Source organism: Tursiops truncatus, chromosome 5, assembly GCF_011762595.2.
Source record: "Tursiops truncatus isolate mTurTru1 chromosome 5, mTurTru1.mat.Y, whole genome shotgun sequence".
In the NCBI taxonomy this organism is placed as follows: domain Eukaryota; kingdom Metazoa; phylum Chordata; class Mammalia; order Artiodactyla; family Delphinidae; genus Tursiops; species Tursiops truncatus.
The window spans coordinates 6,135,822-6,158,352 of NC_047038.1; the positions used below are offsets into that span (position 1 = coordinate 6,135,822).

The following is a 22,531-nucleotide window of genomic DNA, read 5'->3' on the forward strand; positions in this document are numbered from 1 at the left end:
AGTTGCAATAAGAGATTTAGATTTTAAGTGTAATAAAAAGGATTTGAGAGATGCTGTTGCAGTAGTGGAGTTTGGAAGTAGAGTCAACAGGATTTGGTGATACACTATGTGTGAGTGACAGTAGGGAGAGCAGGGTAAGAGAAAGCGTGGGAATAAGCAGGCTTTAGGGGTTGAGCAACTGGGTTATGGTGGTGTGATTTCACTGAGATGCAGAGACTGAAGGAGAAACAGTTTTGAAATTAAAGAGTGTGGTTTTCGACATATTAAATTTGAGATGTCGAGTGATATTAAAATAATTAAAAGGTGATATTCTCATAGCAACCTGCTAATAAGAAGGGCCTCTTTTCCAATTGTAACAGATATGATTCAGTATATATCAATATGCATATTGATATATATATATACCAACCATTGCTGCAGTTCCTTGCTAGAAATCATGGTACTATGCTGAGAAGGCACTATGTTATATGAGTGGGAAACCCAAGATGGAGATCAGGACTAAAACAAAACAAATATAGGGTTCATTTGGGGTATAGGTGATGTTCACTGCCTGAAATTGGATGATATTTCTAGGGATGTAGAAAGAAAAGCCAAGAGGTCCTAGGACCGAGCCCTTGGGGCACATGAACACTGAGAAATCAAGAGAGGAATAGGAATAAGCAAGGAGACTGAGCCTGAGGGGTAAGAAGAGAACTAATTATGAGTGACCATGAAATCTAGGCCAAGAAGGCGTTTAGGAAGGAAAGCGTGGTCGGCTGAGTTGAACTGGTAAGGACTGTTAAGAGCAGTAGGATGAAGACAGAAGGAAACCATTGGTTTGGCAACACTGGGGGTCCCTGGTGATTTCGACAACCGTGGTTTCAACAGTGGAGTGAGATTTCAACACTTAGCTGAAGAAGGTAAAGGGGAATATAGGAGGGAGGGTTGCAGAGGCTGACGCCATAGACAATTTGATCAAGAAGAAGAGATAAGCAGTAGGGTGGTAGGTGGAGAAAGATGAGAGATCAAAGAGAGTTATCATTTTAAGATGGCAGATGTTGAGGCATGCTTGTCCACTGGTAGGACAGATCCAGTATAGAGGGAGAAGCTGATGATCCAACAGATAGAGGAGAGAGTTACCCCAGAAGGATTTTTGAATGGGCAGGAGAAGGTGAGATCCAGGATGTCAGTGAGGGATTTGATGCTGACAGGGGAAGGGCCACCTCAAACATTGCACCAAGACAGAAGCAGAGGGCATGGGTACAGATGTGGGTTGAAGATTTGAGAAGCTGAGGACACTATCATTTGTTTTTGTATTCTCCATTGAAACATGAGGTCAGGTCAAGGGTTGAGAATGGGGGAAGAGAAGGCATGTAAGAGGCTTGAAGAGAGAAGGGAAAGTGTGAAAGCATTATTTCTGAGAATGAAAATGAAATTTACCAGGGGAATGCAGGGGTGCAACTTGAGATCTGAAGACTCTTCTTATAGTTTTAATTTCTAAGAACTTTCCCCTCTTTTTAAAAAATAATATCCTATTTTTTTATCATATTCAATATGTTCTCATATACCTCTGAGTATATTGTTTTTTCTTTTCAAGTTTTAATCTTTCAGCATAGTCTTTTTCTCCCAAATTCTATTTACCTCTTTGCTTATTTGAGGTTCCAACTTTCATATTCCTTTCATAGTCTTTGTATGATTACACTTAATGAAGGACAGTTGCTATTGGAAGGGTATCTGAGAAAGTAGCTTAATTTTATACAAACTTTCAAACTTAACTTTCATTGTAGCTTTTGCTTCTCTCCGTAACCCCATTCTAGGGTAATGGTGCTACCAATTTTTGAGCCTTTTGGGAATTCTGAATTGTTCATTAGGTTAGCTCTTGGTTTTTCCCACTCTCAGCTTAGAATTTAGTTTAGACCTAAACTAAAGACCTAAACTAAAGTTTAGACCTTGAGTCCTTTAAGGTCTTTGTTATATCCTTTTTTCCATCTTTCCTTCAATTCTCTTTCCATCCTCATTTCTATGAGTGAAATAAAACTGGACTACTATCATTTTGGTAGGAAGTGTCCATGTTGCCAGTTATACCTGGAAGTCCTATCCACTTTGCATATTTCTGCCCTAATAATATGAGCTATATAATGTCTCTTTTCAAATCCTTTGAATCAAATCCTTTGATTTCAAATCACATGCTCCTTCCACTTAATCGACTCATTTTTTATTGTTCAACGAATATGTCTTTCTGTACTTGTTATTTGCCTGGCTGAAATTAGAGTAGTTGACATGACTGTGAACTTTTATGATTTTGTAGAGTTTATTCTCAGGGAGAGATGGATCACTGATTTTACAAATAACTTTTAAAATATTAACAGAGACTTCCAAGTAAAAATAGCAGTTGGAACACATTTATTCACACTTCTCCCTCTCCAAATTCCACAAATTACTCTGAGTTTTGTTGTGTTGTTTTTTAATTTTTATTTTGTTTTAGATTTAGCGATAAGAAAACCTTTCTCCATGGATGAAATCTGAGATAAGACTTGAATATGGCTACAGTAAATGGCCTGTATAAGCAACACTACAGCTCTGGGCTTGAATTATAAGAAAGATCCAGATATTCCAAGATTAAGGGGAAGAGTATTCCAGGAAAATGGAATCGTATTCTATGCAAAGGAGAAAGTTTCTGCAATGTGCTAAGATACAAATGAGAAGCAGAAGGAGTGTCAACATGGTTGGAGCAGAGAGAGCAAAGAGATGTAAAGTAAAGGTACTTTACTTTACAGATTGGGATTCTAATAGCTAGACTCAGAAGTCTATCCTAAGTGAATGTAAAGACTCTAAGCATGACTTCAAGATTCTATGTGATTATAAGAAGTCACTGGAGTGAAGTACGTATGGCTATGTAATCTGGTTTAAGCTCTTAAAAGACTACTCCATCTTCTCAGTAGAGAATGAAATGAAGGGGACTATATTTTCGGAATACATTTTGAAAGTTATGTCACAGGATTTGCCAGTGGATTGGATGCTACTGTGACAGAAAGAGAGGAATCAAGAATGTTTCTTTGGTGTTGGCTTAAGCATCTGGGTACATGGAGGTGGCATCTACTGATATAAACAAGAAAGCACAGGAGCAGGCTTTGGAGAAACAACAAGTATTTTGTTTGGGCCTGTTAAATTTATGAGGGTTAGTTTCACTAACCAGCAATTCTCTTGCAAGGCAGAGAATTGAACGAACCGCTTGGAAATGAGTCGACAGATTTCAGTAATAGAGAAATAGATTTTGGATTACATAGATATTATTTAAAGCCTCCGCTCTCGATGAGATTTATTATCTAGAGAGAAAAAAATTTACTTGAAGCAGAGAAAGGGGCTTAGAACTGAGCCCTAAGGCATTTCAAACACTTTCATGTCCAATAGGAGTAGGAGAAAGCAGCACTGAAATTTGAGAAACACAAGGCAAAATGGGAGAAAAAATAAAACCCAGGAAAATAGTAGGACTGAAGTCAGAAGAAGAAAATGTTTTACGACTTGTCAACTGTGTTGAATGCTGTTGAAAGAGAAAGAAATATAAACTCAAACAAGTGCTCATTCAATTTGGCAAAGCTACTACAATAATAGCAGTGTCCATGAAGTATGGAATGTGGAGATAGTTTGAAACGATTTTAGGAGCAAAGCGGAAGATGAAGAGGAAGTGAAGATGTGATTGAAGACAATTTTTTCAAGTGGTTTTACTGGGAAGAGGATCAGAGAAATGTAGCAGTAGATGGGAAGAGTGAGATGAAAGGACATGTTTTTACTATTTTTTTTCTGAAAATCAGAGCTTTAATGCATGTCGCTATGTTAATTGAAATGGTCGAGAGGAGAAAGAGAAACCAATCTTGCAAGAAAGAGGGGTTGATCAAGTAGCAAAATCCTTGAGAAGGGAGAGCGGACGGCATCCAGAGCTGGCGAGGTGAGTATTTGATGGGAGTAATAACATTTCCTGCAGTTGTAACCCGAGGGAAGCAGAAAGTATACAAATGCAAATGAGCTGGGAGATTTAATGGAGGTAAGTGAGCAAGTTCACGTTTGACTGTTTTTATAACGTCATGAAAATACAACCAAGGTTATCTGCTCAGATAGTTGTGTGAGGAGCTTATTGGAGTTACTATCTCCAAACTGAAACTTTGACTATGCTTTTTATTTTATTTTTTTAAAAAGCTAAATCAAAATGCATTTTTCAGTGCCACTTTAGCATATGCCAGCAATGAAAACTAAAGATTTATGATCCTTGAAAGACACCTCACTAACCATTAACAACTGTTCACTCAGATATAAGCCTGGACATACTGCCGCTACTCACTAACTCTAAAGTTTTCAACGTGGAGTCAAAACGTTAGCAATGCTGATGGTCTAGCACATTGAGTTATGATCACCAGTAAAAAATCTTCTACATCATTGTACTTTTTGTACATGTGTGCCATGTAAATCAACGCTTGCTCGCATTTCTGGCCTATCTATAGGGTGTAAGCATTCCCCACAGTGTGCACAGGCAAACAGTGTAACAAAGACAGAGCTCAATCCTGACTGCAGCCTGTATCAATCATCATCATCAACTTGTATTTAACAACCACTAAGTGCTATTAGGAGGTAGGTCTGTTACTATAACCCCAAAACAATGAGGTATACAACTGTTTAATCATATTTGAGAAAAGGTTTTATTTTCCCCAAAGAGACTCGGAGACATTCCATGAACAAGAACAGTATAGATGCCTAAGGAGGTAGAAAATGATTTCCATGGATTCCACTCGCAGGTTAGAAGGAATAAGATGGCTAAGATGCCAAAGCGATGCAAAACAGAAGACCACGTAGAACTTCAAGATTTTGCTAAGTAATATTTCTTTGAGTGAAAATACACACTCACCCATTTTTCATGATAATGTTTGTTTTAAAATGAAAAGGAACATAGACAGCGGGTCATGTTGTCTAGATTTTTTACTAGGGGACCTTTTAGCAGAAAGTAATTTATTTTAATGAAAGTACACTATTGTACACAGCATCTCATTTAGTGTGTTAAGGAGATGGCTATTGTTTGGGAGAAAATGAAATAAGTCTATTCATCTGTATGAAACGTAGTCATCTACATAATGCATGAGTTGAGGATAAGTGTGTAAATGGCTTCATTTTTTTCCTACAGATCAATAGTCCTTAATTTTAACATGCAGATTATATTTTTTAATGAAGTAAGGATATCAGGTACACAGCATAATACATATCTGAGACTTATGGATTTTTATAAAATGTTCAATAAAATTTCTTCACAAAAAAAATGATAATTTTGATATTGAAGACCTTCGGGGAAAAAGAATGAATTAGATAAACTGGGCCCATAAAAAGATAAAATGCAGATACAGCACAAAGATGTCCTTTCTAAATTATCTCCTTAAACAAATCATTGTTTCACTTCACTTTCACGCCAAATAATTCTCTGCATTTCTCCTTATCTCACCGAGACCAATCATCCTTACAGAAAATCAAAAAGAAAAACAAAAACAAATTGAACACCTGATCTCCAGAAAGCCATTGTACAATGCACATGAGCTGCTTAGATGCCCTTTAACCCTCTTTTGTAAGCATTTATCATGGGTAAGCTCACTGAGTGTGTACAGGTCATTAGCACTTTGGATCATATTCTCTCCAATTATAAAAGGAGATATTAAGAATTATTGATCTCTAAGAGTCCCTTGAGCTGCCAGCCTCTATTATTGGAGTCAGATTACCCAGTGGAACTGTAGAGCCTTCACAGGATGACACTTGGGCTAAAACAGAATTGATTAGGATGGGGGTGACAGCAGCAGTCCTACAGTTATAGCACTTGTCATGTTTCATTACTGTTAGTCCTTTCACCCGAACACTGAGCATTTTGAGAGCTGTCATTCATGCCCTTACACAATCTTGCATAGGACTACCACAAAAGCTAGGGAATTCAATAAAATGCTTGCTGTATTGGATTGGACTGTACCTGCACAACACAATTTTCTCCAACTGATAGGTCAGGTTTGAGGTCAGAAGGCCCCAGGAGGAGGAGAAGGCAGTATCATAATAAATGACCTCGTTAGCCCCTTGAAATGCTACTTTCCCTATCTAGCTATGGAAACATATGACTCTAGCTACAGAGCCAACAACATCTTTTGGACTTTCCATGTGGATAGATTTAGCCTCTCACAGAGAAGTAAAGCTTGAAATAAGTTTAAAATACAGACTCATAATTCTTAGAAACGTTATTTAAAATCAAGTAAAGAAAATGTTACTGCAGGGTAGAACAGGAGGGGTGGCAAGGGAGGATTGTAACCTTCACTGTATATACCAACTGTGTTTTAATTTTGCTTCCCAACAAGTTCTCTTTGACTGCAACAAGTGTGTTTTTGTAACTAAATATCTAACCAAGCCACTAGATAGATAGATGATAGATAGATAATAGATAGATAAACAGATAAGTAAAACCAAAAAGCAACCACAGGAACAACAGGTGAGTGAAGAAATCACAGAGGAGAAATGACTCAAAGCACACTGATCTAGAATAATTATCTGTTCCTTATTCATTGTCTATTAACACCTTTAAGTTCACTCTCTCACACCTCTCTTAATACCCTCATACCCTCAGGGAGTTAGAAGTCCATCTTCTTCTGCAATTCTTCTTAGTTGTATTTAACGGAGGTGAAACCCACGACCTTTTTACCCTAGCGGGTATTTGGAAACTCCGTATATGTGTTGAGAAGGGGCACTTTTTGGTCCTCGAATGACTATGGAACACTGCTGTCATTTAGCAGTAGGGATGTCAAACATCCTGCAATGCATGGGGTGATCCCACAACATGAAGAACTGTTGTGGCCTAAAGGCCAATAGCATGTACGTGGAGAAACAGCGTGTTTTTCTAGTGCAGTTGTTATCCCTCAGTGATATGTAATCTTCTGTAAAGACCCACGATTATTATTCAGGTGAATATTCCTTTTCTGAAGAAAGCTTAGGAACATCTGTTACATTGAAACCCAACAGTATTTTTTCCTGTGTATAAAATGTACATCTTTATACCCTCGTTATTTTGTAGAGTTAAAAACAAGTTTTATTGTCAGAGAATAAGAAATAAAAACATTAAGGCAAGGATCAATTTATAAAACTGACAGGCATTTCCCTGTGTTTCCAAATTCTTGATCTGCACGCTTCACTCAAGATACTTCACGTGTTCTAACCTACTACCTGTTGAAACCTACCACCTCGATATATAGCATTTTCCTTTAGTGCTCAAAACTCTAGCTTCTCTTATGCCCACCCTGGGGCCTCTAATTTATGATCTTTATGGGAATATGCAAACTGCTCTGGGGCAATCAACCCATTCTCAGCTATGTATTCACCTTCTGACTCTGAAAGTAAAAAGAATAGCTTGGAAGGGAGAAAGAGAGGGGGTCCCAATAGGGAGACAGAGAGAAATGTTTAGTTCTTTTTTTTAATTGCTATTTACCATTTGTTTTCTGAAACAGCAGACCGCTGCTCTAATGTAAATATTATGTTTGGCTTCCCTTGAATGATTTCTCCTTAATCAGTTCAAAGGTCTAGTTGTCATTTTCTCCTTCCTGATCCAATTCCATTGACATTTGTGGTTAGGCCATCAGCATGCTTGGTCTGGTGTGATCACTACATCTGTAATTTGGCATTTACCAAACCTTCATAGCCACAATCTCTCCGTGTAGTAAATATGTGATATTAAGAAACTGAGAGCTTCCCATTTACTCTCACTTCATTTCAGGATGAAACAGGCTAACTTCATGCAAATGACTTCATTGAGTTCAGTAAGATAAATAAATAATTTTATTCCTTTGTCTGAACTGTGCCAAATAACTGGCTAGATGAAAACTTTTATTTTTATTCTATTTGTTTGGCTGTGCAGGAATTCAGTTATAGTGTGCTTCTGTGGTTGAAAATACATTTGCTTTTATACTGCAGCTTCTCTAAAATTGTGTTGAAAATTATCTTTACTCAAAGCATCACGATATGTACTCTCTGGTTCTTCCAGGGGGGAAAATATTTCCTTGATTTTTGGCAGTAATATCTATCCATCAGTAAATTTAAATTTAATGAACGTCACCTGAAAGTATATTTTGTAAGCACAGACAAGTATAAAAAAATCAGAAATAAACTAATTTAAGTTTTATTAAGGAAAAAAAAAACCCCGCAAGATGAAGACACCATATAGATGATCACGGTGAATTGAAGCAGTACAATTTTATAATATAATGAATCAAACTTGGCCTCTCAATACTTATAAATTTAGGATTTATCCCATATAGTTTTATATTGGTTAAAGATTGTGTCTCCGCTAACCTCATATCTTGAAAATCCCCAGCAATTTACATTTTGTTACTCAGTGCCTTTAATTCCAAGGCAGGTGTTTAAGGAAAAATTGAATGGTGAATGAATGAACTATGGATGAGAAGAACAACCAGAGAACCAAAAAGATCATTGGTTAACCAGTAAGAACTTGGAGAAAGACACTCAACTCATTATAGAGGCTTACGAGGATGCCTAGAAAAAGTTAAAGGGTCTAAACTTTGTAAAAGTAAAATCCAGTGACTTGGGCGGAATTCTGAATTTGTGGCTGTGAGAAATCTTTGGACAAATCTAGACAGTTTACAGTAATGTTGCTCAATGGGTCTTCTCGTTATGTTGAAAATACTCTACATCTATCTACCCAGTAATGGTAGTCTCTAGCCATATGTGGTTATTGAGCACTTAAAATGGGGATAGTGTGATTGGGGAACTGAATTTTGAGTGTCATCTAAATCTAATTAATTTTAATTTAAATAGACACATATATGTGTCAGTACAGCCCTAGAGAGTTCTTTGTGATGGAAAACAGAGATGTAAGCAGCAACAATCCAACTAAAAGTAACCAAGACTTGAAGTGACCCTCCACTATTTCTCATTATTGTTGGTCATACATTCCTTCAATGAATACATATACACAAATATCGCACAGCACGTCGTGTGCAGTGTCAACAGAAATCAATCACTATATATGTAATGACTTAGAAATTGTGCCAACCATGAACATTTCCTGAGAAAGGTACACAATGAATACTTCAGCTGGAGGTAAGTCAGACAAATAAGCATAGATATAAAAAGTTTACTGTTACAAATGAAGCAAGTAACATATCTTTGTCTAAACAATGGCTTCACACAGAGTGATGAAACGATACCTGTGCCAACTGAGCTTGCTTTATATTTGTAACAAGAAGAAAAGAAGACTGTAAATGTTTAAATAGTAAGTGGTATATTTTAGATAGATTATATTGGGTAAAATGAGGGTATTTATGCTCTGAAGTTGTTTGAGCATAAAATTCAGTTCTAGGCATATAAAGGGGACTCAATTTCTATTCTTTTTTTTATATATAATGAAAACATACAATATCATTCTTTGGATGTCTTTTATGATGTATTTTTAAAATTGATTCTTGTAACACTGTGAGTTTAGTAAGGCAGACATTATTGTTAACACTATTTTTTCAGAATCAAACACTACAAAAAATTTACGGACGTAACCCAATACCATGTAATTAATAAGCTTGTGGAACCAGGATTTGAAAGGGGTTCTTGGGAAATGAGGGCAGTGAACTGTCTACTCTATATTCTTGGCTCTCTGTTAATGATGATGATAATGGTTATGATAACTATACAGGGAAAATAATGATGTTGATGATTATCATCATTTATAAGAACCATGGATAGTTCTTTTTTTTTTTCATGGATAGTTTTTTTTTTTTTTTTTTTGCGGTGCACGGGCCTCTCACTGTTGTGGCCTCCCCTGTTGCGGAGCACAGGCTCCGGACACGCAGGCTCAGCAGCCATGGCTCATGGGCGCAGCCGCTCCGCGGCATGTGGGATCTTCCCGGACCGAGGCACGAACCCGCGTCCCCTGCATCGGCAGGCGGACTCTCAACCACTGCGCCACCAGGGAAGCCCGGATAGTTCTTACAAACAGATTTACACACATCACATTACTCTCAAATTGGAGTAACTTCTTCATTGATTGCACAGTATTTCATTTTTCACATGTGCTGTTTGAAATTATAGTCTTTTAAAATTTTATGTCATATTCAAATAAGTTTTTAAAATACTATATTTTTCCTTCACCTTATGCTATTTTCTCATACATTCTGGCTTGCAATATTTTCTTCCTTTCTACTTTATTGTACTGATCTCTGACTATAACCTTAATAATCAGAAAAAAAATATTAAAAGGCTTTAGTTCGGTTTTACACCATTTGTCAGAGAGTTCAAAAAATAGAATCTGTCAAATATTTTTGTAATCCACTCCAATTGCTGAGATAAATTTTTAAATGTATTCTGTTTTTTTAAAAATCAAATGACTTGAACAAATCAATTATTAATAGGAATTTAAAATTACCCAAAGCACATAATTTTCATGCTGTCTATTACACAGATAATTATCTTTCTGATAAAGCTTTGTATCTTTACAATTTAGTTTTGATAAGATTTAATATTGTTTTGCATTACATCTATTTTTACACAGGGTGCTAATATTAATGTAATTAGTAAATTGAATTGATATAATTCAATAAGGAACAGATTAAGTATTTTGTCATCATACTTAATAATACAATAATTTTCCCCATAAGCATCTGTTATTTAACAATTTTTTTAGATTCTGAGTGGTTTTAAATAATGGTTCATTTCCTCTAATGTCTACTAAAATGCAATTGCTAGAAAGGTATATTTGTTGAGAAATTAGAAAATAAGTGCTCTAATTAGGTTTCACATAGGGATTTATTGAATGTTCATGTAATTATCAAATAATGAGATTATTACGTTGGTGTTTCCCACAGTGGAAATATTTACTTTGTTCAAAAATATTATCTTGAAAACACTTGCACGTAGGATCGGTCTTCAAGGGTTTAGAAATCATTGAAAGAATATTAATAAAAATGGAGGAACACAAAGTAGGTAAAAAATGATTAAGAATGACAGAGCAGGCTTATATTAAGTTTAATATAGTTAAACAAATAATTCTTTCCCACCTACATCCAAAAAGGGAAATAAAATAAAAAATGAAAAAAGAAGTGAGGGAAAATCCAGTTCCATGAAGTTGGTAGACTGAGCTACTTTCTACTTTCTCAATACAACTATATCTGTGCTCCAAAATATTACAAAATGATTAAATATAAAGCTCTACATATAAAATAAAGGAATTCCCTAGTGCCTGAAATAAGGAGGGAGATCATAGGTAGAGAAGGTGGTACAGGAACCCATAGGGAGAATGGACCAGCCATTGAAGACAAAACTTCAAATGCCAACACATGGACTATAGAATTGGCCATAAGCCCATAAAAGATGAGCATCTGGAATTGAAATTCTCGTGTTCATCCAGGATACTGGAAGAAGTAGCCCAAGAGTGTGTCATGAATAAAGAACAAGCAAGCCACTGCTCCCTGGCTCAAGGCATTGGCCGGGAAGTGCGTCTTCACTCTCTGGGCTGGAGATATAAATAACTAAAAACACAAGTCTGAACTACACAATATTATGGGTTCAGAATGTACAGTATCTTGATGGAATCCCAAGCCTAAAAATTAACACCACCAAGGAAACGAGATCAAGCCTGGTTTGGAACCGAACCTCTGAGATACCCGGTAAAAACAAATGTAAGCTATTTCTCTTTTCAAGGAAAATTCCTCATCTCAGGTTTCGTGTGAATCCCAAAAGAAATCAGAAGGAAACAACAACTAATCCTTGTCAGACCTGATATGCCCCTTACCTCTCAAACACACATTTACACAAAAACTAGCTGCTAATGAGCTAAAAGTAAAAAACATTAAGAAAACATGGAATCCATTTACTCTAAAGAAAGTGAGTGGCAGACTAAATAAATAGAAGGAATGGCACCCATCCCAAGAACTTGAGATGATGGAACAACTTGAAAGGGATCATAAACTGTATGTTTTTAAATGATGACAGATATGAAAGAAGAAATACAAAATATAACTAAAATAAAGCCCATTATGAAAAAAAATTTGGAAAAAGTACCTAACGGAATGTCTGGAAATAAGATATGTAGTCATTGAAATTAAGAACTTAGTGTATGCTTTGAATAACTTAGTTTATTTTTAATTTATTTTTTTTTTTTTCTTATAAATTTATTTATTTTATTTATTTGCTTTTGGCTGCACTGGGTCTTCGTTGCTGCGTGCGGGCTTTTCTCTAGTTGCGGTGCACGGGCTTCTCATTACGGTGGCTTCTCTTGTTGCAGAGCACGGGCTCTAGGCGCCCAGGCTTCAGGAGTTGTGGCTCGCAGACTCTAGAGCACAGGCTCAGTAGTTGTGGCTCGCAGGCTTAGTTGCTCCGCGGCATGCGGGATCTTCCCTGACCAAGGCTCGAACCCGTGTCCCCTGCATTGGCAGGTGAATCCTTAACCACTGCGCCACCAGGAAAGCCCTGAATAACTTAGTTTAGGCTGAAGTAGATTATAAAGAATAGTGTGCACTAATATGCAAAAAGTCTAATATAAACACCTATTCCCTGTGAACCTACACTCTGGGAGTAAGACCATGTTTCCCCGAGGTCTTCCTCCTTATATGCACAGGGATCCAGAAGAGACCCAAGCTGAGCAGAATATATTTTCCAGATGTCCTCAACTTCATCAATCATCTTCAAGAGGGAGTCAGGTTTTCTCCAAGCAATCCTGCCAGACAGAGATCAGCACTTGGCAACACGCACTGGATTAAAGCCAGGCTTCCTCAACTGAAGCAGCACAGATGAAAGGGGAACCTTTTCATAAATCTTCTGGTACCCTCAGCACAGATTAAGAATGGACCTTGCATCCTGAGACCAAGACCACTATTCCTAAGACCATTTACGTCCATCACCAGGGGCCAAGAGGGGACAATGCATGCAGGAAAAACCTGACTTTCCCAGATGTTCTTAACCTAGGATGAACACGGGTCCCAGCTTCCCTGAGGCGGTTTCACGTTAGGCTTCTTATCCCAGGAATTATGAATAGTGCCTTCTTCAGTCTCCCAGGGTATCCAAAAATGGGCAATACATTATTTGATTACCCTCCCTAAACTCATCAATACATCCTTTGAGTAAGTCGATTTCTTTCCCAAAAGGAGACAGGAGTGACTCAGTTTACACCTTATCTTCTGGACTTCACCCCCTGTAGGGATTGGCGTATTCTCTACTTTGCGAACCCATCCACCTTACTGTCTGAAATTAATGGACCGTTATTAGCATAATTGCTTGTATCCTTCCGTACTTCTCTGAAACTCTCTGAAAGCACAACTGTCTGCTGACAACACTGTTTCCTCCACAGCCTGCTCAAGTGGTGGCTACTCTACACTTCCACTTGGACACTCAACAGAAATCTCAAACTAGCACATCCAAAGATGAATTCCTGACCTTACTCTTAAATTTATCCTCCTACAGTCTTTTCCTCCTAAAGCTTAGTCCAAAATTTGGAGATGCCTTTTCTTCTCAATTTCTCTCTTATACTCCATTCAATCTGTTGGCAAATCATTTTGGCATGGTCTTCAAACATATTCAGAATCTGAGTATGTCTTGCCATCTTCTCTACACTCTGGTACCAGCTACAGGCTCTTTCTCAGCTTTCTGCAATATCTCTCTAATGGGTCTCCTTTCTTTCACTCCTGCCCCATTTAGTATACACTCAACACAGTAGCCAGAGTGATCCTGCCATCAGTTACATCATGTCACCTCTCAACCCCAAAACCTGAAAGAGCTCCTCATTTCACTGAGAATAATTGATTTCCTTAAAAATCTCACATAACCCTGCCATTTACTCCTTGACGTATCTTCCACTTCTCTTCTCTTTCCTGATTCAACTCTGGACACATGGACACCCCCACCCCCACCCTTAAACTCTTTAAATGGCTATTACTCTGCTTGTAGTTTTCTGCCTTGGATATTCATGTAACCAACTTCTTACCTGTCTTTGGTCAATTGTTACTCACTCAATGAGACTTACCCTGATGACACTACTTAAAAATAGCACGTCAAGGATACCCCTAATCTCTCTTATATTGAGTGATAATCACTCGCGGTGATAAACCCAAAATGATGTTCGGATCCTAATCCCCGGAATCTCTGAATGTTATCTTATGTGACCAAAGGACCTTTTCAGATGTAATTAAACGAAAGAGATTGAGATGGGAATATTATCCTGTATTATTTATGTGAACCAGGCTCTAAATGCCATCCCACGTGCACTTAAAAGAGGGAGACAGAGGGATATTTGAATACACAAGAGGAGAAGGACGTGTGATGATGAAAGAAAGAGATAAGGGGTCACAAGTGGACTGCAGGTGACCTCCAGAAGCCAGAACAGACCAGGAAACAGATTTTCCCCCAGAGTTCTGCTGACACTCTGACTTTAACCTAGTGAAAGTGATTTCAGATATCTGTCCTCCAAGACGGTAAGAGAATAAATCTGTGTTGTTTTAAGCCAACAAATTTGTGTTAAATTGTTACAGTAGCCATAGGAAACTAATACGCAACCTAAGATATAATTTACTTTTTTGTTGTTGTGCTTTTCGTTTTTTTTTTTTTCTTTTCTCCACTAGAATGTTCCAAGAGGTCATTTTGTCCAGAGGTACAGCCCTATTTGTCAGAAGGTGATTGACACAAAGCAGCTACTCAATAAATGTTAAAGAAATTTGTTAAAATCCCAGTGATTAAAACTATGACATATCCCTAATTTTAACCTGTGTATAAAACGTCTAACCATGTATTTCTATACTGTCATGTTTGTTATTTAATTGCACTCATTCTTTCAGCACTGAACATATAGTTGTCCTCCTTAAGTCTAGTTACTTTGCACATCAAGCTACAGATTAAAACTTTTTGACACAACTAGATTTATAATTTCATTTCAGTTATTTTAAATTTAAACGTGTTTCTTTCAACTGGTATCATCACTTTAATTTCTGTATTTCTCAATTATTTTAATAAAATAAGTTTCTATGATTATATTTTCCCAGGAATCCAATGTAGCACACTAACAGAAGGCAGCTCTGGTTGAAACCAGGTAGGGGCACCTGAATCCATCTAGCTACTGCCTCATGCTATCCACCAGACTTTCAGCTGTGGTCTCAGGCCTTTAAAAGGACTCCGAAACTCTGTGGAAGAACTTTTAAATTCCCTGCAACAAATATTAATGATCACTTGAATATTTTTCTATAAATATGATAGTGCTATTTAACACGAACACTTGACTGGAAAAAAATGACATCATGAATACTGCTTACTTTTTAGAATATCGTCATATAACGTTAATTACATGGAAAGTCAAATGTGCGTAGCTAAGGGCAACCTATATTAATTTTGAAAACTATTCTCCCTGTGGAGCCCTTATTCAAGTGCCCACAGCTATTGGGCAGATGCAATACAATAGCAAGCTATGCCCCTGGAGTTTCAGTACAGGTCTTTAGACTGATTTTGTAATTTTGGGTACATTATTTTTCTGAAGTCTTTATTTCAAACTGTGGATGGAAAGAAATTCAGTTACTTGGATTTGAGGGTTCAAATGGTTTATAGGAATTCTTTGATGTCTTTCTCATTGACTTCATCTCCTCTGAAAATTACACAGAATTTATTTGTACTTTCATTCTCTCAGACTCTCTTCTACTGACTCTGAACCCAAACTTTCTTTCTTTGAACCTGCTGCTAAACATCACAACCTCAATCAGTTTATAGAATACCTCATTTCTCTCACTTCCTTGACATCATTGTCTATTATGAAGAGAACATAGTACATGTAAAGAGGGAAAATCTTAACAGTGCTGCGACATAAACTATAGTGCCCTAAATTGCTGGTTTCCATTTTATAGTGGAAAGAACACATTTTGAGAATGTGCAGTCCTGTTTCTAACTCCAGCTGCACGTCTCATTAGCTATTTAGTCTCGAAAAAGTGTCGAAACTTCTCTAATCTCTAGTTTTAACATTTTCCCCACAAAACCATTAGCTTCCTGAGACCATGAGTTATGCATTTTTTTAATTAGTGCCATGGCTCTTTCCCTCCAACACATACACAGACATCCTCTCACACACATGTGAGTACGTGTGAGATGGATGGATGGATGGATGGATAGATAGTTTATTGGGGAGTTAATGGCAGAGAGCATGCTGAGGAAGTGAGGGAAGTGACATAAAGTAGGAGATTCATTGTTGAGTTGGTCACTGCTGTGGATAATTGAGGCAAAGTCAAGCCAAGAGATTCTAAAAAGCCAGAATTGTTTACTCAAGGGAACAAAATGTGGACCATTTGTCCACTGGCTCCCAAGCCCCATTGGTCGAGGGTCACTCATGGAATAGGGTAACTTCCCCACATTTCCAGATCGCACAGGCATGAGTATGAGGCACCCACGGCTGCTGAGATGTAAGTGGCTGTCAGTTGCACCATCTCAAAGATGGTTGCCATAGGGCTTCCCTGGTGGCGCAGTGGTTGGGAGTCCGCCTGCTGATGCAGGGGACGCGGGTTCGTGCCCCGGTCCTGGAAGATCCCACATGCCGCGGAGCGGCTGAGCCTGTGGGCCATGGCCGCTGAGCCTGCGTGTCCGGAGACTGTGCTCCGCAACGGGAGAGGCCACAGCAGTGAGAGGCCCACGTACCGCAAAAAAAAAAAAAAAAAAAAAAAAAAAAAAAAAAGATGGTTGCCATAAAAAAATGGTTGGAGTGAATTTGGGCTCCATAAAGGTTAGGTGGGGCACAATAAGTGTCTGTTATAACAGAGAATATCTAGAACCTGGTGCAGATTTGGGCACCTAGTAGCCCTAATACATTTTATTTATGATGAATGAATAAGGAGTGGGGACCAATAACACCTACAACATAGAGTTACTGTGAGGTTGATTGAGAATGTAAGTAGCAGTTCTAAAATATATGAGAAATAGGCATACAGGTTCATTGAGTTTAGATACTCAAGGGTGAAAATGAAGTAATTTTTTTTCTACTTTGTAACTGGATTATTAAACAATCTCAAACCCTATTCTACCTGATGACAGAAAAACCTAACCTACCATGATGCAATCAGTTGTGATGCAGGGTGGGTAGATCTGAGGCAACCCTCTCTCTTACCAGAGTCCATGGTTATGGAGATGGGGATGGAGAGGAGGACACTTTTTCAATTTGGTATCTACAGAGGTTCCCAGGCTTCAGCCTCCCTTGAGCCTCTCACTAGCTTCTTTCTCTTAACTAAAGCCTGAAATTTTATTGGGGAGATTGGAATATTTTTTTTCTCCGCCGCATCCTGGAACCCAAACGATGTGGAAAGACCATCTCCCATTCCCATCCAATGTCAGCATCCCAATCAGATACCCCTGCTACACTGCAGAGCCCTATTCTACTCCTGCAAAGTCCTGTTCTAATTCTCCAAAATACCAGAGTTGACTTCTCTTCCTCTTTCCCCTAAGCTCTCTTTACCCCTCCTTGGTGACAGTCTATTTACCTATTCTGGGTTTGAGAAGGAAAGGTTTGAAGGGCAGGCGGTCACTGCCTCCACAAGGATAATTTTTTCTAGGAAAAATTGTGACCTCAATTCCCAGGCTAAGAGATGAGATAGATACAACCGGAGAAATTCCGTAAAGCTCAAAATAGGAAAACTCATCAGTTACTGCTTTAACAGTTTCCCGCCGTACCTGATGATGTATCATCGCTGTATTTTCAATACTGAATAAAAAGCATGACATACCTAAGACTGAGTAAGACTACGTGTCTAATGCACAACTGAAAGCCTTTCCTGTGGCATCTAACACCTGTTCACAAGTATTTTCAAGCAGTGGAATTTAAGGTAATGTAATTAGAACTAGTTTATAGTCTCATTAATTTCTATCAGTATACACACATGAGCAACTATCCTCAAAATATCTATTTCTTACCATGTAGGTAAAATTGTAAGTTAACAGAGGGTCTTTATAATATTTCTGGTAGTTTGCTGCAATTACCCTAATTTACAGATTAGTTGTTTATAATACAAGACGTGGGAGAGGAAAGTTAACATATCTTCATTATAATAGATTTGCCCACCCTAACCCTTAATACTTTTCATTATTTTATTATGGAGCTAAAAATCCTAGAAAATCTTAGAGTAGAGCTTTAACAGTACTGTTTGTGGTAATGGTAGTAGAATAACTTTTATTCCCTTTGTGCTTTTCTGGATTTTCTAACATTATTTGTCTTTTTCACTTTTTGCATTCAACATTTGTTACTTCTTTTTTTTTTTTTTTGTGGTACGCGGGCCTCTCACTGTTGTGGCCTCTCCCGTTGCGGAGCACAGGCTCTGGACGCGCAGGCCCAGCGGCCATGGCTCACGGGCCCAGACGCCCCGCGGCATGTGGGATCTTCCCGGACCGGGGCACGAACCCGTGTCCCCTGCATCGGCAGGCGGACTACCAACCACTGCGCCACCAGGAAAGCCCTGTTACTTTTGTTATTAGAGAAAAATGATTATTAAAAATTCTAGACTCACATTTCTCTCCTCGCTTCCGGCTCCTTTCTATTCCTATTTCCCATTTGCCACACTTTTATGAGGCTTTGTACCATCCACCTGCCTGAAGTGCTATTCCCTGCAGTCTGCCGCCCACATTGCCCTCTCACGGTTTACGTTTTTAAAGACAATGTCTGTGCTCATAACATTAAATATGCTGATGAGTCCTGATACCCAGTGGGTTGACAATCCCCTGCCAACATCAACTGGCAGGCACCAGACTCTCTCCATCCTCTCAAATGGCTCTGATTGCCTCCCCATGCCGACTATTCATTTTCACGAAGTCCCCATCGTTGCAAATTAGCTATTGCTGGCACAAGTTCACAGGCTGTTTCCAAGCCTTCATTTATGATCTGTGCATCTATTCTCTCCATTCAGACCAACATAGCCCAGAAGCTCTTCCAAGTTTGAGCCCTTGCTTATCTAGGTAACCTAACGGAAAAAAACAAATCTAAGTAGGTTTGTAGCCATGTCTGCTATCTTGCAGTCATCTTCACAGGAAAGGGTAAGCGTATCTCGGCTTACCCAAGCCTTCCTAAGTTGCACTCACTCATTTCACTGACTGGGTTTATATACAGAAAGGACATGCTTTTTCTGTATCTAGGTTTATCTCAACAGTAATACTGAATGACTGATGATGGTATTAATAAGACAAAGAGTGGGGCTGAGATCAGGAGGTCAACATTTCTTCTATCTCAACTATTATTTCAGTAATTGTATGGAGACCTGGAAAAGAAAACTAAACTATTCTAATGGAAAAGAACTAAGTCTAAGAGCAGTGCCCCTCACTGCATTTTTTTTTAACTCCTTAGGAAAATGTCTTATAACATTACTATTTGCTGAAGCAGTTAGCTAAGACAACATTTATTTACTATACTATGAAAATAATGAGATCAACATATAAGCTTCTCCTCCTTATATTCCCAGTCCCTCTCAGAGTCCCTGGAGGCACAGAGAAGATGTTCAATAAACACTACGTTGATGTGAATTCTGGGAAGGCACAACTATTCAAGGAAGAAACTATATCAGAATTTATCATTCCAAATGATCAACTCAAAAATTCTCATGAGAAACCCAGATTTCACAGAACCTCTTTTAATGTTAAAAATGGAGTCGCGTGTATACTCATCTCTCTCTCCCTCTCTCCCGCCCTACCCGAGGGAGTTTTAAGATGACCTCGGTGTCGGGTGGGAAATAAAAGCGTCACGTTGAAAGTGATGGGATGGTTCAAAGCCTCCAAATCACAGGTACTGCTTCATCCTGGACCAATGGAGATTGCTACTAGCTAATACTACTAGCTAACTGTCACATTGCATGCTAGAATTAGCTTACTCCACCTCTCTCTAAATTACTTAACCTATGCTATTCAAATGAACTGTGAGAATGAGAATACCCATAAACAGCTGAATGTTTTCTATTCATATTATGCAAGGAAAGAGAATATAGTCTCCATTAATAAAATACCTTAATAAAGGTAAAGTTTATTTTTAAAGTTAGCAATGCTATCTAAATAATGGAATCATAAATTAATAAGCAGGATAATTCTGTAATTCTGTTCACTCTGCCTCATATGTATTCAAACAAATGTTTTAAATAAATATCCTGTCCAACATGTGGTTATTTTGTGAGAGCCATGATTTTTCCCTAAAGTTCTTCAGCAAATTTCTTTTAATACAAAGTCTGCCTTGTGGCTTTGCATAATAATCAAGGCAAACAAAAAATATTGTTCTTTAGACATACACCAAGTGATGAGTAACAGTCTCCTCTATTCCCAAGCTAGGAGAAAAATATTCACCTTTTCGCAGATGTAAACGAACATTGCCAACTTTCAATGAATCTCATTTGAAGGCTGGGTTATATATAAACCATCAGCATAACAGAGCAATTAACACCACTCCCAGGGTAGATGAATGAGTTGCTGATGCAAGTCTTTGTAAATGCTGTCCCTAAGTCCTGAGTATTACAATATATATTATATAAACATATACCTATACCAGCGTACAAATGAGCAAAAACACAGACACACACACATGTACACACACATGCTGTCTGTGCCATTTGGCAGACTGCTGCTAATTTTCATACGGTGATACACGGACTAGAGGAAAAACAAACATCTGCTATAGTTTATTTCTTCTTGTGAGTGGTTAAAGTAGCTCATCTTTTGACAGTGAGTTTATACGTTGGTCTTACATGTCTGGCCCAATCTTAACTTAAGCTTTTTTTCTCCCTTAATGATTTGAGAAAATGGTAAAGGCCAATTGATACGGTGGATCATGGCACTCATGGCTCTTAGGAGGTGACGGTCTTGTTTATGGGGAAACCAGAAAGCGTGTCTATCAGAAGGTGTGTGAACAAGACAACAGATTTCAATTCCCAGTTCTTGCTTTGGGATTCTGCTTCTCTTTATAGAAAAATCTGGAAGTAGAAAAAATATACCTACTTTCTCTAATATAAAATCTCAAGAGAATCTTCTCTTTAACAGACAGCCTCTTACAGGAGACAAATAAGAACTAGCATCTTTGCTTGCTACAGTGGGTCTCTGCATATAATGGGCAATGACATAGGCGGGGGAGGGGAATCAGAAGACTAGCGGTCTGAACTGGCTACCAGGGGTAAACCTAGAGCTGTGAAGCGGCTCTCTCCAAGTAAAAGAGAAAAAAAACTTTCAAAGATCAGTAAAAAAAAAAAACAAAAAACAAAACAGTTGAAAGATCTCTCCTTGTAGAGATGATGAGAGAAAAGAAGCAATAATAATATTAGAAGTGAGTTCACTGGATGGAGTTCACTAATAGTGCAAAGATGCCCTAATGAAGGCGCATTACCCAGGTAAGATTAACCTGAGCTAAACCATCGACTGCCTCATGACGAGTTGGGGACTGAGAGCCATTATAAGACACACATTAAAATAAAATTGAATTTCTTTTTCCTAAGCTAGTAAAATTGTACATTCTTCTTCCATATCTGTATGAATCACACGAAGCACAAAAATAATCTTGTAACCCAAAAGAACTAATCTTTTCTTTTAAAGCTATTCCCATTTACAAAATGTACGGACTTACTGATTTTTCTTTATTTTCACATGGAGACTTTGTTTCCTTTTCTTAGTAGATTATGGTCGTTGTTGTCGACAAAGCTGCTGTGCCTATTCCGTCCTCTAGAAAGGGAGAGGTTTTTGTTGGATGTATGTCCCTGGCTGCTGTGGGGCAGCATAGGGAAAATAGTCTGCTTATTTTTGGTAAAATGAAACTGAACTAAACCCCTGTTTCTGTTGGCAAAGGGAAGGGAGATCAGAACTCTAATGAAAAGAGTCAAAGAAAGGCAACGTGCTCAAGAGGGGACTTCGACTTGGCTCTTAAGAGGATGAAGGAGAAAGCTGACAATGAACGAGAGCCACTTTGGTCACCATCTGTTACTAGTTATTTCCCTTCTCTCAACTTGACATGTTTTTCTTTTCCTGTCTGTGCCAACAGAGAGATTCTGTTGTTTGAACTATCTACTAGCCTCTCTTTCATTTAGTATTATCACCTGATTTTCCTCAGGGTACCACTCTCCTCTACTCTCAGGCTATGTGGCTTAGATGGGACTGAACTCACAGCCAGTTCCAGGGGGTCAAACACATGACCTAGATTTGGTCAACTGCAGTCACAGGGATTAGTTTAGGAATGGATCAACCAGCCAAAAACGCAGAGGTTGGTTCCAAGGCTTTTCCTGGAACCAGTGGGTATCAGACCTTCTCTTTCTGCTGAGGTCCTTAAGCTGGTAGCATTTAGGTCTGGAGCTTTGAAAACTATATGGGGAGAGAATCCTTCAGAACAAAACCTATGAAGAGAGGAATCAGAACCAAGATATAACATATGTAAGAAAAACAAATTCCTGGTGATGCTGTTTGAGAATCTTAATCCAGCTATTCTGGAAATTAGCCTTGACTATTTCAGTAGTGTGAGCCATGTACCTTTCTGTTTTGTTTAAGACAGACTGAGTTGTATTTCTGTTACTTGTAACCCAAG

General features: G+C 38.2%; 1 long non-coding RNA gene across 1 annotated transcript; it reads left to right on the plus strand.

Annotated features, from left to right (window-relative positions):
* The first annotated feature begins 3,337 nt into the window (after positions 1-3,337).
* LOC141278666 (uncharacterized) lies at positions 3,338-20,123 on the plus strand. Its single transcript, XR_012331702.1, has 3 exons — positions 3,338-3,925; positions 15,018-15,064; positions 19,449-20,123. It is a non-coding gene; the product is annotated as an uncharacterized lncRNA (long non-coding RNA).
* Positions 20,124-22,531: the final 2,408 nt, after the last annotated feature.